Source organism: Chionomys nivalis, chromosome 5, assembly GCF_950005125.1.
Source record: "Chionomys nivalis chromosome 5, mChiNiv1.1, whole genome shotgun sequence".
In the NCBI taxonomy this organism is placed as follows: domain Eukaryota; kingdom Metazoa; phylum Chordata; class Mammalia; order Rodentia; family Cricetidae; genus Chionomys; species Chionomys nivalis.
Genome location: NC_080090.1, coordinates 98,961,615 through 98,979,047, shown reverse-complemented (window position 1 = coordinate 98,979,047; position 17,433 = coordinate 98,961,615).

Genomic DNA, 17,433 nt, shown 5'->3' with positions numbered 1-17,433 from the left:
TGCTTAGCTCAGCTCCCAAACAGTATCAACATATTCATGAAACGTGCCTGGGGCCGGTGAAATGGCTCAGTGGGTAAGAGAATACTTATGACTGAAGCATGAAGACATGAGTTCGAAACCCTAGCACCCACACAAAAGCTGGGCACATGTCTGTAATTTCAGTGTTGTGGGTTGGAGACAAGTAGATCTCAGGAGTTCCATGGCTGGCCAATCTAGCCAAAATGACTAACTTCAAGTTCAGTAAGAGAACTTGTGTCAAGGGAATATGGTAGAGAGTGACAGAGAACACTGGCTGTACTCTGGTTGCCATGTGGGTGCACACATCTTCATGCATATGTGCACATCACACCACACAAAATGATACATACCACACACACACACACAGAGAGAGAGAGAGAGAGAAAGAGAGATAGATAGATAGATAGATAGATAGATAGATAGAGAGGTGCCTAAATACCCCTGCCTGGATTTGCAGATTATTTACCTATTATTTAATATTTAAATCACTTCCATGGTGATTGATAAGCAGTTACTGCCTGGGGTTACCTTTCTAAATCTCTGGATCTTCAGAGCTTGGCTAACTATAGAGTTAGCCACTGACATTCCTGGGGTCCTAGCTCTGAGTCTCTCTGATTAGGTTTTAAGTATGTTCTACACCCCCAATCTTCCAAGCCCCTCACAGTCCAATTCCCCCTTCTGCCATACATGTGAGAGGAAGCCAGATGTCCATGAAAGTCAAGACTCCTCACATCCCTCTGGCAGACCTAAACTCATGCTCTCTGAGGTTGCAAGAGGGCAGACCCTGTGCCTCCTGCCCACTCGCTGAAATACCAACCTGGAGCTTGATTCTGAGCTAGTACCCAGTACATGACTCACTGTGATTGATGAATAATGTCCCCAAATGCCCACATCTGCATCCTTGGAAATTCAGAACCTGTCAACGTAACTTCCTATGCTTTCTGTGGAGACTTTGTAGCTATGACTAAGTTAAGGATTGGGAGAGGAGGCAGAGGAATCTGGATTAGCTATCCAGTGGGTCCTGAGCCATCAGAGTGTCCCTGTAAGGGATAAAATACTGACCGAAAGCAATTGAGGAGAGGAAAGGGTTTATCTGGCTTATGCTTCCAGATCACAGCCCATCAGTGAGGGATGTCACAGCGAGAACTCAAGTGGAGCCTGAAGCAGAATGCTTGTGCTGATGATCTTAGCACAGCCGCAGACAGACTGCTTTGGGGAAAGGCTTCAGAGTGGTGAATGGAGTAAGGTCCCTGCTTGTTGCTAGGCAGCTTGGGTACTCTCCCCTTGGGTCTGGGGGAGAGTGACAGATGTGTTAGTCCGGACTGTAGATGGATAAGTCCTGCCATGGACCTACTGCTCAGGGATGCCTGCGTCTACAGATGAGAGGACCCAAGGGAGCCAGAAAAACCCATGCCACTTCCGAGCTGACATCCTGGGATTCTACAGCACCATCTCACTGAGCAAAGTTTGGAACACATTCATCAGGCTCCACACTGCCTTCCCAGGGCTTGGATAACACCTGTACTCAGTATGAATGAATGAATGAATGAATGAATGCACAAATGAGCATACACTGAGCTTTACTTGGAAATATAAAAGAAGAGAAGCACGAATCATGTAAATCAGGTAGGGAGATGTGTGGATGTATGTGTATATATGTGTGTGTGTGTATGTGTGTCACACAAACATATATGCCAAGGTCAATATGAGTATCTTTCTCAATCACTCTCAATCTTTTTTTTAAGATTGGTTGTGCTGGTTATTTTTGTCAGCTTGATACTGAGAAGAGTTATCTGAAAAAAGGAAACCTCAGTTGAGAAGATGTCTCTCTCCATCAGACTGGCCTGTTCAGTATTATCTTCATTGATGATGATGTGGGAAGATCCACCCACTCTACTGTGAGAAGTCACCCCTGAAGGGGTGGGCCTGAGTGGGTAAGGAAGTAGGCTGAGCAGGCCATTGGGGTAAGTCAGTAAGAGGCACTCTTGCATGGTCTCAGCTTCAGTTCCTGCCTCCAGGCTCCTGCCTTGAGTTCCTGCCTTGGCTTCCGCCAGTGATGTATGTGATCAGCATGTGTAAGCCAAATAAGCCCTTTCCTCCCCCGGTTGTCTTGGTCATGGTGTTTTGTTGGAGCAACAGAAATCAAACTAAGATACGGGGTCACAGTGAACCCAGTGCCCACAGATTTGAGTAAGTTGGTCATCAGATGCCCCAGGAATCTTGTCTGTCTCTATCAGCATTGTATTACAGGCTTGTGCCGCCACAGCCAGCTTTCTTACCTGGATTATAAGGGACCAAATGCAAGTTCTCCTGTTGTCAAAACAGGCATTTTCTAACCAAGCTAACTCTCCAGCCCCAGGCATCGGGATCTTAATCGGTGTGTGCTTGGATTTGGTTTGTGAGTGTTTGTGCACCAATGTTCTTGAGGGAAACTGGTCCTCTTGAGTGTGCTCACTTCTTTTTGTTCTAGAGCTTTCAGGGGTGCGGTTAAGTTGCGAGTGTGACATCTCTGCAGTTGTTTTGTTTCTATGTCGGCACTTAGTGTTGTCAGCTTTCCTCTTAGCACTGCTTTCATTGTGTCCCATAAGTTTGGAATTGTTATGTATTCATTTTCATTGAATTCTAGGAAGTCTTTAATTCCTTTATTATTTCCGCATTGACCCAGTAATCATTCAGTATAGTTGTCCAGTTTCCATGGGTTTATAGGCTTTCTGCTGTTTCTGCTGTTGCTACCCAGCTGTAATCTGCGGTGGTCTGATAGGATAGTATTTTAATTTTCTTGTATCTGTTAAGGCTTGCTTTATGACTGAGCATGTGGCCAATTATGGAGAATATTCCATGAGGGGCTGAGAAAAAGTTTGCTCTTTTGTGTTTGGGTGAAATGTTCTGTAGAAATCTGTTAGGTGGGACCCTTTTCCTTCTGGGTGGCCTCAACCATCCTTGAAGTCATGGTATGAGCCTGGTATTGTTATAGTATGTTATGCCATGTTTAGTTGATGTTCCTGGGAGGCCTGCTCTTTTCTTAGGGGAGACAGAGTCCTGGGTGGATCTGGAGAAGAGGGGAGGTGGAGGAGGCAGACTAGGGGAAGAGGAAGGGAAGGGAACGTCTGTTGGGAAGTGATGTATTAGAGAAGAATAAAAGCTCTTAATTGGTTCACTTTGAGTGGCTGTGGTATTCAATTACAGTCTTCCAGTGCCCAGGCCAGGAGTTAACAGTGCAAATGGAACCTTCTCGTAGTGACACATCCAGGTGTCTGGGGAAGGCAATGGCAGAGAGTGAAGTCCAAGGACACGTTAAGAACTGGGGGACACACCAATACAAGATAAGCTGGTCCTTCAAACTCCAGGAGGAACATAGGGTCTGGAGGCTCCTGGGAATGGAGGGGGGTTCCACAAGCAGATTAAGAACCTGGGGGACCCATCAGCTATAGGATGAGATGGTCTTTCAAGCTCCAGGAAGAACACGGAAACTGGAGGCTTCTGGAAGAGAAGGAGGGAGGGAGGGAGGGAGAGAGGGAGGGAGGGAGGGGGTTCCACAGAAGACACCTTCTACAGTTTTCCCATGTAAGAGTGTCCCTGACCCTACTGCTCAGACTTTAAGCATGCACTCTAACCATGCACAGGCGTAGTAAGAGGGGTGGGTTGTGTCCCGCTGCCCGGCTAGCTTAATCCCCAAAATAACCACATAGAAATTGTATTAATTAAATTACTGCCTGGCCCATTATCTCTAGCCTCTTATTGGCTAACTCTCACATATTAGTTTAACCCATCTCTATTGATGTGTATCTCCACTTGACTGTGGCTTACTGGCATGAGTCTAACCAGCGTCTGCCTCAGGCAGGAGAACCATGGTGTCTGCCACACTGCCCTTCTTCCCAGAATCCAGTTCTGTCTTCCCTGCCTATCTAATTTCTGCCCTATCAAAAGGCCAAGGCAGTTTCTTTATTCAACCAATGAAAGCAACACAAATACAGAAGGACCTCCTACACCTCACAGGGCTAGGAATCATGGAACTCGCTAAAAGCCTGGGCACAGACCAGAGGCTTTGCTGGTGGGTGTTGAGTTGGAATGCAGACAGAGATGGGCAGCAGGCTTAGGGTGTGGGAGATAGGTGAGGTCTGTGGTCCAGAGTGGACCCTGAAGCAGAACACAAGGCTCTATAAAGGTCTCTGCCTTCTTTCATGCCCATCTTCCCAGAACCAAGCTGGGATGGTAGGGTGATAGATGGGTCCAGGCCCTGAGGGTAGCTCTGGGCCACAAAGCCACACTTTCCAGAAATTTGTAACCAGTTAATCAACATCCTTATTAACTCCCACAGAGAAGCAGAAATGGCGTCAGGAGAGCCCAGGAGGCCCCCAGCTGCCTCTGGAGGAAGATGGGCATCCTCTGGGGATGGGACATCAGAGTACCCATCTGAATGTGTCTTCCGGTAGTGAGTTCCTTGGAGAGTCACTAGGCAAGCATATATTCACACCCGACAGGGCAACAGGGAGCGCAAAGATACTTACATCCAAGCCCAGCTTGGTGAGCCAGTGAGTTCACTGGGGTTCCTTCTAGGAACAGGGGTGACTTAGGCAGCTGCATCACAGGAGGACGAGCTGCATCACCCCAGGACGAGCAAGGGCTCAGGACAGCTGCAGGCAGCTCCAGTAAAGTTTCCTCTGGTCATTAATTGCTGCTACTTGTGTAACCTTGGGAAGGGGGCTTGTGATTGTAACTTTCTGAATTCTTGAGCCCAGTGATTTGCATGAGTTCCCCAAGCCTTGCAAATTGCAAGAGCATCTATCTTCTCTTCAGGAAGGAATGCTCTAGTTCACAGGAAATGGTTAAAAACATTCCTCCAACCGTTCCTACTGGAGCCTGGCCTTTGGGCCTCACACATGCTAGGCAGATGCTCCTGCACTGAGCTATACTCGCGGCCCTTTTAATTTTTTGAGACAGGGTTACCAGTGCTGGTTTTGAACTCACTCTGAAGTCCAGTCTGGCTTGGAACTTATGGTCCTCTTGCCTCAGTCTCCCAAATAGTGAGGATTACAGACCTATGCTCCTAGGCCTGGCTCCCTGGGTTCTTTCTTCAGCTGTAAACTGAATTGTGTTCTCCCAAACTGGTTTAGTAATGTAGCTTAGTTGGTAGAGGGCTTGCTTAGCATGCCCGAGGCCTTGGGGCGGATCTCCAGAACTACATAAACCCAGCAAGGCAGTGCAGGCTTATAATCTCAGACATTTGGGGGACAAAGGGAGATCAGAAGTCTAAGGTCATCCTCCCTGGCATAGCTGCATAGTGAGATCAAGGTCAGCCTAGACTGCGTGAGTTCTCAGTCCCTCTGGTGTGGTGTGGCTGTATTTGGAGACGGGACTTATATGGAACGAGTAAGGTTAAGTGAGGTCTGTTTACGCTCTGTTGCTGGGAAACACACGATGACCAAAAGCAACTGAACGGAGGACAGGGTTTATTTGGCTCACACTTCTGGGCCACAGCGCATCACCGAGGGAAGTCAGGGCTGGAAGGCAGGAACTGTGGAGGAATGCTGCTTGCTGTGTTCACAGGCTTCTGCTGAGCTGGATTTCTTATGCAGTCTGGGATCACCTGCCTAGGCATGGTGCTGCCCCCATGAGGCTGGTTCTGTCTATAATTAACAATCCTGTCCATTCCTGTAGTATGCCTGCTGGCCAGTGTGATTTAGGCAAGAACTTAACCCAGACTCCCTTCCTAGGCTGTGCCAAGATGACAAAGCTAATAGGTGGGACTGAGGTCCCATAGATTTAGTGCCCTCGAGTTCTTTCCCTCCCTCCCTCCCTCCCTCCCTCCCTCCCTCCCTCCCTCCCTCCCTCCCTCCCTCCTTCATGTAGTCCTGCTACATGAAGATGGTCACCTGCAAATGGAGACCTCTTGCCATGAAAGAATAGGCCCAGATCTTAGTTTAGACTGCCAGCCCCCAGAGTATGAGAAACTCAGGTCTGTCTGCTGTTGAAGCTCCCAGGCTACTACGGCAGCCAGAGTCATGTGCCGAGCATTCTCCTCCCCATGGCACAGAGTAATGGCATGGGAAGAAGTGGAGATGAGAGCCTGTGTTTCTAAGAGCCTGTGAGGCACGCACTGCTGGTGCTTGTGCTGGAGATCACAAGGGACTTAACTGAGCAATAAGGAGCTGGTTCCTATTTGTGAGTTGTTTGCATATGTATGTGCAGCATCTGCATATGTACGTGTTTGCATGCATGTGGGCACATGCATGTGTGTGCTGGTATCCGTGCACATCTGGATATACATGTGGGTCACTGAAGTCGCATGAATGTCTTCCCTAATCACACCCCACTCTCTTTATTGAGGCAAGGTCCCTCAGTTGAACTCAGAGCTAGCTGATTAACTAGGCTAGCTAACCTTGTGTCTGCACCCTGTCTCTGATTCATAAGAGCTGGGATAACAGGCAGCTACCTTATGACCTAGCCTTTTGTTTTTAAAGATTTTACTTATATTTTAAAATTACATATGTGTGTTTTTGTCTGAGTGTTGATTTGCTTGTATGAGTGCAGTGCCTGCCAAAGCCAGAAGATCTGGGCCCCTGGTGCTGGAGTTATAGGGGCTTGTGAGCTGCCAGATATGGGTTCTGGGGACTGAACATGGATCCTCTGCAAGAACAGTAGGTGCTCTTAACCCCTGAGGCAGCCCTCCAGTCCCACAACTAGCTTTTTAAGTGAGCTCGGGGATCCCAGCCTTTGTTTTCACCCGTGTCTTAGTTTGCTTTCTGTTTCTGTGAGTAAACACCACAACCAAAAGCAGCTTGGGGAGGAAAGGGTTTATTTCAGCCTTTCAGCTTGCAGTCCTTCCTGGAGGGAAGTTGTAGTAGGAGCTGCGGGCTGTGTTCCTGCCGCCCCAGCTCCTGGTCGCCTGGCTAGCTTATGCCCCAAAATAACAACACACAAACTGTATTCATATAAACACTGCTTGGCCCATTAGCTCTAGCCCTTACTGGCTAATTCTCATATCCCGATCAACCCATCTCTAATAATCTGTGTAGCACCCGTCTTACCAGGAAAGATTCACCATGTCTGACATGGCGGCTTGCTTCATCGCGTCTGCCCTGGGGAGCAGCGGCATGGCGTCTGCCCCAGAGAGGAGAGCTATCGAGTCTGAGCTCACTTCCTCTTCCTCCCAGCATTCTGTTCTGTTTACTCCACCCACCTAAAGGCTGGCCAATCAAATGGGCCAAGGCAGTTTCTTTATTAGCCAATGATCTTCCTCCATCAGGAAGTCAGGGAGGAGCGCAAGGCAGGAGGCTGGAGGTAGGAGCTGAAGAAGAGGTCATGGGGGAGCTGCTTACCGTCCCGACTTTCCTGGCTTAGTCAGCCTGTGTCCTTATATTACCAGGACCCCAACCCAGAGGTGGCACCGCCTACAGTGAGCTGGGCCCTCACCCATCAATTATTAATGGATAAAATGCCCAACAGACATAGAAGATTTTTCTCAACTGGAGTTCCCTCTTCCTAAATGAACCTACCTTGTGTCAAGATAACCAAAACCAACCAACCAACCAACCAACCAACCAACCAACCAACCAATCAACCAAACAAACTTACAAGCAAAACAAAACAAACAACAACAAAACAAAACAACCCACCTCTAAGTAGCACACCTGGCAAGCACTTTGCCCACTGAACCATGGCAAGCACCTTATGCACTGAGCCATCTTTTTGACCTGGAACTGGTTCTTGAATAAGGAGGTCATCGTGTGTGGAGAAAAGAACGAGCTAGTTGGGGGTGGGATGGGGTGGGTAGAGCAAATGTGGGTAATGACTCAGAGGTTCTTGGGATTCTCAGAGGTTCTACATAGTCATCCCTTGCTCACCCCAGAGCCCACAATTCTTCCTTACTATCTGGGGCAATGAGCCAACATATGATGTCCCTGCCACTTCCTGAGGGTGCAGCTTAGCCAATTCCACATATCGCCTTGCTAGCTCTCAGCTCTGTGGTGGAGGAGGAGGCATGGAGTCTGAAAACACACAGTACTCATTGGGTCCTGACAAGAGGAGACCCGCACCAGACAGCAGGGGTCTTGTATGCAATGTAGTCCTATCTCCGCTTTGTATGGGGATCTGAAATGGTTGGGACCCTCCATCCAGCCATCTCAGGAAACGTCCACTACAAAGAGGGCCCCTGCCTTCCCAGACAAGGGCAACCCCGTGGATCCTCTCCCATGGCCCCCAATGGGGCAGCAGGATCCTTCATCTCAGAGGTGGGCACCTCACTAACAGACGGGTTACTTGGAGACCAAAGTGAGCGGAAATCAGCCTGAATGGCCCCCAGGCTCAGGACAGTATATAAATAGCATGAGATGAAGATATTTTTCCCAGAGATACTATCTGAGAAAGTCTGCATTAATTCAACATGTCATCTTTCCCGTGAGTCATCTCTGAGATCAGAAGCCCCAGCCCGGCACCGTTCAACACTACGAGAGTGATTAGCCAGCATGTCAAGAGCTGAAATGATAGTATCAGGCAAGCGAGGACCCAGGCTTCAGGCTGAGGAGCCAAGGTCTGAGCCCTTGGGCAGGAAGCCTGTGCCTGCTTCCCAGCTGGCTGGTGCTGTGAGCTCTAGGAGGTCTGGGTCAGGTGCCAGGTCTAGAAGGCATGTGCTGTGTGACTTACATTAGACAACTGCCCTCTCTGAGTTGTCCTCCCCTCTAAACAAATAATAGTGTGCCCCTTACAAATCTTCAAAGATCCGTATCCCTGTGTGTATGTGTGTGTGTACATGTGTGTGCGTGTGTATGTGTGTGTGCATGTGTGGAGACCGGGAGTCAACCTATGTTATTCTTTATACTTTATCATCTTATGTTTTGAGGGAGGTGCTGGAATTGGCCTGAAATTTTGCAATTCGGCTAGGCTGACTGACCAGGGACCCATCTGTCTCCTTCCTCCAGGGCTGTGATTACATACACATACCACTCCCGGCTTTTCTGGGAATCCAACTTAGGTCTTCATACCTTAGCTCTTTACTGACTGAGCTACCTCCCTAATGCAGATTTTGTTTTTGATTTTTTTTTCTGTATTAAAATTATTTACATGAGGGCAAGCAAGATGGTTTAGCAGGTACAAGTATTTGCTGCCAAGCCTGAAGGCCTGAGTTCGAACCTGGCACCCACATGGTGGAAGGAGAGAACCAACTCCCTCAAGTTGTTCTCTGACCTCCATACATATGCCATACCATGTAAGAACACACACACACATAAGTATTTAAAATAAAGTTGTATTTGCATTACATAAAGTTATGCACATGAAAAGCTTTACAAAACACATGTGGGGTCATTTTCTAAAACCTACTTTAGTATTTTATTAAAGGTTTCTCGTTGTAGACATACATGACAAACATCTTTTTAAACATTTATTATTTTGTTAAATAGCCTATAATAAATTTGGCTTTATCCTATCTATCTAATCTATCATCTATCTCTCTTCTATCTATCTATCTGTCTATCTATCTATCTATCTATCTATCTATCTATCTATCTATCTATGTCCGTCCGTCCGTCCGTCCATCCATCCATCTATCTATCTATCTATCTATCTATCTATCTATCTATCTATCTATCTATCTATCATCTATCTGTCTGTCTGTCTATCTATCTATCTATCATCTATCTATTTATCTATCTATCATCTATCTGTCTATCTATCTATCTATCTATCTATCTATCTACCTACCTACCTACCTACCTTTTCTGTGTTCAATTCTATGCACTTTAATACAATACAGATACAGATTTATGTCACCACCAATAGACTCCCACCATATGTATGGAGGGGAGACAGCAGGTCCAGCTGCGGGCAATCCAAGGCCTATATACCTCAGCTTCATTCTTTGAAAACTCAGCCCCATCATGGCATTCTCCTCACCTGGAAGACTTCAAAGCCAGCCTGGTGTGAGGGACAGGCCTCCAGCTGGGGAAGTCAAGGGCCATGCCCGTGTCAGTTTGCTTGAGCCTCTGTGTTTTCTTCTAGAACTGAGCAGTAGATGTGTTGAGGATTCAGCACACCTCAGGCAAAGGCTGGACACAGCACCAGCATACCTGAGGTGTTCAGCATATGGCGGTCACTCTGTGAATTATGAACAGATAGTCTCATGTGGGTAGCTGTGTGGGGTATGGGCATATAATCCCATGCAGCAGGAATCACCCCGGAGCCAGAGTTCTGGGATGCTGTATGTCTTTATGGCAGATGTTTGAGCAATGTCTCCCAGAGCACCCAACACTCAGCCAGGAGGCCAACACTGAGAGCAGCTAAACCCAAGAGACTGTAGACAAGGACCTTGCTTCTCCTTGGTCACCTCTAGGCCTCTGCCAGGCAGCTTCCCAGGGCTCAGAGATTGAAATAGCAGTTAGATGTCTGGGCAGTTCTGATCTGCTCTCCTCCGGCTGGGCCTCTGGGAGCTCTAATCTGGAGGTATCAAGGCTGAAGGAGTAGCCTCTCCAACATTAGATCATCCTTCTCAGGCCCCACTCCTGCCTGATTTGACTAAGGTCCTAAGCTTTAAGTTTGTTTAATAACCTCCTGACATTAAACAAACAACCCTGCGAAAAGGAGTAATTTGTGAGACAGAAGGAAAACAAATACCAGGCAAGGACACAGGGCACAGGGATGGCGGCGGCCAGGCTAATTACATTCCTGGGCCCACCTAAGTCCGACACCAGCTCAGAGCATATAGATCTTGGCTCCTCTCCATTCTGGGAAGACTTCAAAAACACAGGCAAAGGAAACTTTGCATTAGGCTGGTGGTGATGGCTCATCATTAGAATTCTAGGGGCATATCTAATGCCATCTAGTTGCTAACACGATGCATCATTTTATGCTAAATAATTGATCATGGTGCAGAGATTGTGTTTGTGGAGTTTTAAAAAAGTGATTGGAATGTGGGAGATTTCTGGATGGCAAGTTGCGTCTGTAACCCAGCGCCTCTTCAAGCACACCTTCCCGGGGGGCCTCAGGACACTGGGGTCTTGTCACACAGAGCTGAGTCCAGCAGCGTCAGAGTGCTGATGGAGCAGCATGCAGGGTGATGATATAGATGGGGAAACTTGGCCAACGAGTATCAGGGTGGGGTCAGAGTCCTTGTAATATCCTAGAAGGTTACACCTTCTTAGGAACATTGCAGAAGGACCCATGGTCTGTCATGGGAGAAAAGAAAATCCTGTACCCAACCACTGGTCTACATCCTAAGTCATTCCCTACTGCCATGATGATAGGACCTTGTTCTGAGGGGTTTGCCCTAAGGACTCACTTCCCTCAGTTCAGCCTCCTGTTTCTGCCCTGTTTTTCCTACAGTCTCTGTCTCCTCCCCCTTTCTGTAAGAAAGCACTCTCAGAACTGGGGCATATGAACAAAAACAAATACTGACCCTGGGGAATGGCGGGCTCTGAGGGACCTGTCCAGTAGCTGGTCCTCAACAAAAGTCACAATGTTTGTGGTATAAAGGTCATGTCCAGAACACCGACTTGTATACCGTGTGCCTGCTGGGTACCATTGAGTAGTTAGTGTTAACTATCTGCAGGCCTGCAGGCACACCTGCGAGGGACTGTCCAGATCAGCCATCCTCTACCTGTGGGTTGCCACCCCTTTGTGGGTCACATATCAGATATCCTGCGTATCAGATACTTACATTATAATTTATACCAGTAGCAAACTTAACAGTTATAAAGTAGCAACAAAATAATTTTATGATTGTGGGTCACCACAACATGAAGAACTGTATTAAAGGATCGCAGCATTAGGGAGGTTGAGAACCACTGATCTAGGTTAAAGTTAGCCTCTGAGAATATCTGTAGGGAATTTTCTTGGTTGTGTTAATTGAGGTGGGAAGATGCACCCACTGTGGGCGGCAGCATTCCCTAGGCATGGTTTATGGAGCTGAAGAAGGGTAGAGGAAGCTGAGCACAGGTAGACAACTATTCATGCGCTCTTCTTGTGACTGTAGATTCATATGACAGTGCCTCATGCTCCAGACGCTTTCATTTCCACTCCATATGCACATAACCTGGAACCATGACCCAAAACAACCACTGTTAACCTTAAATTGCTTTTGTCTTTACCACAGAAACAGAAATGAAACTAAGCCAGCTTCTAAATCAACTATTTTCTGGCTGCCGCAGAATCACCCAATTCCTTTGAAACATGCCAACGCTATGGTCCAACTCTTGGAAGACTGATTGCATTGGTCCCAGACAGAATCTGACCAAAAGCCCTCTTAGGATCTATCCGACCATTTGTTTCTTTGGATTCTTTGTGTGTGTGTGTGTGTGTGTGTGTGTGTGTGTACGTACACGTGTATCTTATGTTTTTTTATTGATATGAAGAGACACCATGACCATGGCAACTCTTAGAAAAAACCATTTAATTGGGGTGACTCACTTACACTTTCAGGGGTTCAGTCCATTATCATGGTGGGGGACATGGTGGCACGCAGGCAGATGTGGCGCTGCAGCTGAGAGTCCTACATCTTGCAGGCAACAGAAAGTTAACTGTTGACACTAGGGGTAGCTTGAGCAAAGACAACCTTCAAGCCTGCCCTGATAGTGAGACACTTCCTTCTCCAACATGTCCCACCTTCTAGGAGTGCCACTCCTTGTGAGATTATGGGGGAGAGGCAATGGCATGCAAGCTACCACAATATGTACAAGTGTTCACGTGTGTGCACATGTGTACACATGCATGTAGAAGCCAGAGGACTACTTGAGGTATCATTCCTCGAGATTCTATCCACTATGGCCTTGTTTTCAAGACGGTGTCTCTCTGGTGTGGAGCTCACTAAGCAGTTGTGACTGGCATGGAGCCTGAGATTCGTCTGTCTCCATGTCCAGCCCTGGGACTGTTAGCACACGCCACTGTGCTCAGTTTTTCTCACGGGTCCTGGGGTTGAGTTCAGGTCCTCGGGCAAGCATTTCATCAGCTGTGTTATCTCTCCTTCTCTACCCCAACCATTCTGATATGTGACAAGGAGTCTAGCCTTTGGAGGGATGTGGGTGGTTTGAGAAGTACAGCCTGGCTCTGGCTGGGCCACTGTGCTATGGCTGTGTTGTAGGTCAACGACTTTGGAGCCTGAAGAAATAAAAGAGTGATCATAGAAAGATTTTTGCTGGTACTGAGCACTGGGTTAATGAAAAACATTGTTCTTCAGTGGGTGCCACGGCCGGGTGGCTTGGCTGGGAATACCGAGAGAGCATCCAGGATACCTGAGACAGGTGTGCGTTTGAAGGAGGCAACCAGTCAGGACTATTTTGCTTAGGAGAGGCTTCCTGTACAGAGTAGACGGGAGGAGGTCTTCTTGTGTCTTGTTGGTGTGGATCACACAAGAAAGGTTCCCCTCCCAGGTAGGTGTCTGCCCACAGCTGATGGAGGAAAGTCATTGGTTAAATAATAAAGAAACTGCCTAGGCCCATTTATAGGCCAGCCCTTAGGTGGGTGGAGTAAACAGACAGAATGCTGGGAGAAAGAAGCCGAGTCAGGGAGTCGCCATGATTCTCCCACTCCAGACAGACGCAGGTTAAGATCTTTCCTGGTAAGCCAGCTCATTGTGCTACACAGAATATTAGAAATGGGTTAGATCAATATGTAAGAGCTAGCCAATACGAGGCTGGAACTAATGGGCCAGGCAGTGTTCAAAAGAATACAGTTTCCGTGTAATTATTTCGGGGTATAAGCTAACCATGCGGGTGGCTGGGTGCCGGAGACGCAGCCCCGCCACTCTTATTACAACACACAGCCGGCTCCTTCTTTCCTTGCTAACCCATTTTCCCCTAACTACCCAAGACTGCCCACCCATGAATTCCAAACATATTAGTTTTCAGTACGTTACTGAATGTGAGGTCAAATTCTGTACCCTAAGAAGTCAAATCAACCACCTGTCCTCAAGGTTAAAGCAACCAAGTTAGTAAAAGGAGAGCAGAAAAAAGGAAACTTCTTTTCAGTGTGGCCATACTGGGAAGGAGGATTAAGGCCCAGTAACCCTGTTGGTCCACTTTTGGGGTGCTGAAGTGAGATGAAAATTTAAACAGAGAGCCAGGGGTATGCATGTATAAGCAGTTCAGATTAAGGAGTGGCCCCACCCACCATCGATGTCATCGCCTGACCTCCATCTCTTCCTGTAAATTGTCTGACAAGCTGAAAATCTCTTTTCCAGATGCCTGATCCCTTCTGGCTGCCATGTTTGCTCCTTTCAGCATGAGTTTCCTGGCCAAACCCCTGTTTCTTTGGGTCTGTTATTTTAGCAGTCTGATAGACTGAGAGACACAAGTGTCCCTTTAAAAATATCTTCATTTCTGCCAGGCAGTTTATAAGCACACATGTCCTGGGTGGGTGACCTCCTCATTAGCTGGAGAGCTCCCTCAGGCCCCAGAGCTATCTCTCTACTCCCTGGCATAATAAAATGTGGCATGCTTGTTAGTGAACTTGCCAGTGGTTCACCAAGACTGCCATCTCTGGGTCCCTGCCATCTGGAAACCAACTGCTCAAGTCCCCACTGACTCTGATAGGTCCATAGATATGACCCCACTCCATAGATAGGGTATCAGAGGCACAGGGATGAGATGACTTGGCCAAGGTCATCTGTTCAGCAGGTAGAAGCCTCCTGAATCCTGTCTGAGACAACCTGCAACCAGCAAACACCAGTTACAGGCCAAGATCCCTGGGCACCATCCCAAATCTCCAGTGAGGAAATGTGTTTGTTTGGAGACAGTAACTTATTTTGGGATGGCCTTGTCTCTCTCAGGGTCTGACCTAACTGATTAACAGCGTGCTGTGATCTAGACGGTTCTGTCTTTTGTAGATACCACCCATCTGGGCTGCCTTTGTTCCTGAGGATCCATAGCCTGGCCACACCTCTAGTCCCAGCTGGCCCAGTCTCTCTGTGATCTTGTTTTGGCCACCCACACAGTGTCTGGCAGAGATTAGTTTTTAGCTAAAGGTCACAGTGAGTTGTCCAGGGATCCCCAGGGAGGTAGCACCAAGGATGCCGGCAGGGGCCAGCCCTGTGTCCTTGGTCATGAGATCAGGAGGGAGGGCAGGAGTGTGAGGGGAGTCAGGGTCAGAGCTCATGCCAGAGAACTACCCCAGCTGCCTCCAGGATATTCCCCAACAAGGAGGGGCACTTTATAGCCATCACGCATCAAATCTGACTGGGAAAAATCACTCGCTGAGCTCATTCAGACTCTCCTCCGAGGTCTGTTCAGCTTAAGATGCAGAATTTGGACCCCAAGAAAGGAACATGAAGACTCCTCTCCTGTCCTCTGTCAAGGGCAAAATCACTGAGACACTTGGTAGAGCAGCAAGAAATACTTGCTAAGTGTTAGGATCATTGTCATGATGCCACCCTGAATACAAGAAGGACATGGTGAGAGGCAATGGATAGACAAGAAGCTCCTAAGAGGAGCCATCCAGGGCAGGTCATTCTGCTGAAGACAGGCAAGGGTGATCATTGTTTGTTAGTAGGTATCGGCTATAAAGAGTGACCCGGTGTTGAGGTCAGGGATTCTCTCTAAATTGACTCAGGATTCTTTCTACATCTGGACAAGGCAGGTGAGAGTGTCCCCAAAGGAGGCTTGGTCAAAAAGAGGGCTCCAGGCTTGGAGATGGCTCTATCAGCCCAGAGTGGTGGGAAGGCAACACAGGCAGATCTCTGGAGCTCACTGGCTGGCCAGCCTAGCCTAGCCAGTTTATCTTCAGGTCTCAGTGAGAGACTCTATTCTTAAGGACAATATTCAAGGTTGTACTCTGGCTTCCAGAAGCACACAAGCACACATGCACCTACACACAGGAACATATATAAAAAAAATAACAAATATATATATTTGTGTGTATATATTTGTTTGTTTGTTTGAAGAAGACTCTGAAGGACCGGGAGGTCACAGGAACTGGAGTGGTCTAACTTGGTCTCCTCATGCCCAAGTGATTCTTCCCTCAAAGCCACTGTGGCCCAGCCCAGTACTCGTGACAGAATCACAGATCAGTGGCCACTGTGGCCCAGCCCAGTACTCGTGACAGAATCACAGATCCGTGGCTCAGCCTCCTGAGTCCCGAGATCAGGACCACACTCTGAGAATGGCTGTTATCTCCTGCTGCCTCACTTTCCAGCGTCACTGGAAAGGAATCCTGGGAAGAACCGCTGGTCGTGGTCTCAAACAGCCTTAGACTCTGTGTCTGCCTCCTTGGGCCACAGGCCTTGGGTAAGCCTCTTACACTGGCTAAGTAAGATTCTTGGCAGGGCCAAGAAGACCTGCCTCATGGGCTCCAGGTAAGGGCTGAACGGGTCAGCTGAGCACTTGTGAAGCCCCTAGTCAGGCAGGCACTCAGGATTCTTTTCTGGGAATGGCAGAGGTGGAGAGAACCCAGACTTCCCAGTTCTCCCATGCTGTGCAAAGAGGGAAACTGAGGCTAGGAGAAAGTGTGAGTCAGCAGGGGGGGGCCAGACTGGAAACCACCAACGTTCTTTCTGCCTTTTGGTAGAAAACCAACATTCCCAGCCCCAAGTCAGTGGATAACGGAGAGGTCCCCTCCATGCCCACTGCCTCCCGCTGTGGAAGTTCTCCTGGGGCTGGAAACAGAGCAATGGAGATGCTGGGTTCCTAGCCCTCTCTCTGCAGGTTCATGGGACTGGCAGCCACCCGGAGCCTCTGCTGGCCTGCCTAGGCCTGCAGCCTGAAGCTGCTTTCCCACTTACGTCCCCTCATTCCCCACCACTCTGCACCATCTGGGCGAACTCTGCTGGAATGCTATGGTGTCACCCTAGGGGCACCCCAGAACCATGGCAGTGACACCTCCGGCTTGGTAACTCCCAATATCTCTTCAGGCCCTGCTCCCAGACAGGGTGCTGGTCCGGGAGATGCATTCTTCGTTGTAATTGGCTCATCTGTGAGAGGCCAGCTGTGCTCACCCAGAAAAATGTTTCTCTGAATTTCTCCATGATCCCCGTAGGAGCATGAATGAACCTGGAGCTGGGGATTCCACTTACGGGAATGGAAAAGAGACTTCGCGGAGGCTTCTTATACACATGGCATGGCTTCCTTCTGGTAGAAATTGGAGTCACCTGAATAGCAGACACACTAGACTTTGGCTGTGTGACTCCCAGAGTCCTCTCTAGGGTCCCTCATGCTAGTGAGCCTTCTCTGGTTCTGCCTTCCCTGGGTAATGTTAGAACCCAGGCTCAGCTCAGTCCTTTCTCAAATACTGACAGGTGCCTTGCTTGTCTGGGAGTCCTCAGATAACAGGTTTACGGGTACCACGAAATCTCACCTGGGGAGTAAATTTAAGTCCTAGGAAGCTACAACCTATTCCTTATACCCTTCCCTGCCTTTTCCTGGGGAACCAGAGATCCTAGCTGCAGGTTCTCACTGTAAACCTGCTGGCATCCTCTATGGGCAGTGGGTTCTGACT